Source organism: Penaeus monodon, chromosome 27 (assembly GCF_015228065.2).
Source record: "Penaeus monodon isolate SGIC_2016 chromosome 27, NSTDA_Pmon_1, whole genome shotgun sequence".
Lineage (NCBI taxonomy): Eukaryota > Metazoa > Arthropoda > Malacostraca > Decapoda > Penaeidae > Penaeus > Penaeus monodon.
In genome coordinates this window covers 8,887,242-8,888,033 of record NC_051412.1, presented here as the reverse complement: position 1 = coordinate 8,888,033, position 792 = coordinate 8,887,242, and the positions used below count along the sequence as shown (strand labels likewise).

At 33.8% G+C, this 792-nt stretch overlaps 1 protein-coding gene across 4 annotated transcripts in view; it reads left to right on the top strand.

Moving 5' to 3' along the window:
- Nucleotides 1-792, top strand: part of LOC119590561 (outer dense fiber protein 3-like) — a 62,500-nt gene that overhangs the window by 42,676 nt on the left and 19,032 nt on the right. The gene's annotated exons all lie outside the window — the stretch shown is intronic.

Here is a 792-nt window from a genome sequence, read left to right as displayed (position 1 = left end):
GCGGGAATGTTCCGGAAGGTAGTAACCACATTTTCTTATTTAAAGAGCCTACTGTTTACACGTCTGTTTTATTTAATTTTAATCAAAAGCACACAACTAAAAACGTGCTGGTATCTTTTAAGCTGTGGTAACTTTCTGATTGATTGCTGTTAACTGAGCCTTTCGTTTCCATGAGGATCTTGATCATGCCCAGGGCATTTTCTTCACAATTGCTCTTAGACCTGACTTGCCAGATTTGAGGAAGTGGATTGTATACGGCTTAATAAATGTAATACGATCCAAGAACAAAGTTTCAAGAACTTATCCATGCACTCTAGATTTTTCTTATTACTTAAGAATAGGGTAGGTTTAATTATGCCAAACAGAGTCTAAAAGGATTAAACCAGTATATCCCTACTTAACAGTTCATTTACCTCATTTTATATAAGAAATCAGGTATGAAAGATTAACAGTATTAAGTAATATTGCATACGGCAATAAGCTTTGTTTTCAACTCTTGGGGGAAAACTATACGATTCATAAATATCCTTATGTTTTATATGTGTAAGGGATTGCGACCTTTGCAATGCGGAATTAGCATGCCTTACACTAGTATTCGATTGATGTTTATCTTTATGATCCTTACATTATCAAACTGACATTTTATTAAGAAGAATGATTTTGCTTATTTACTAGCTATGTTATCTGAAAAGAAAATAATGAAAATTAACAAAGATTATGCTTCAGATTTGTAATGGAGGTGCTGCATCAGCTTGTTTACCCCAAGCTGCTGTACCATTTGTTAGTTAGGGT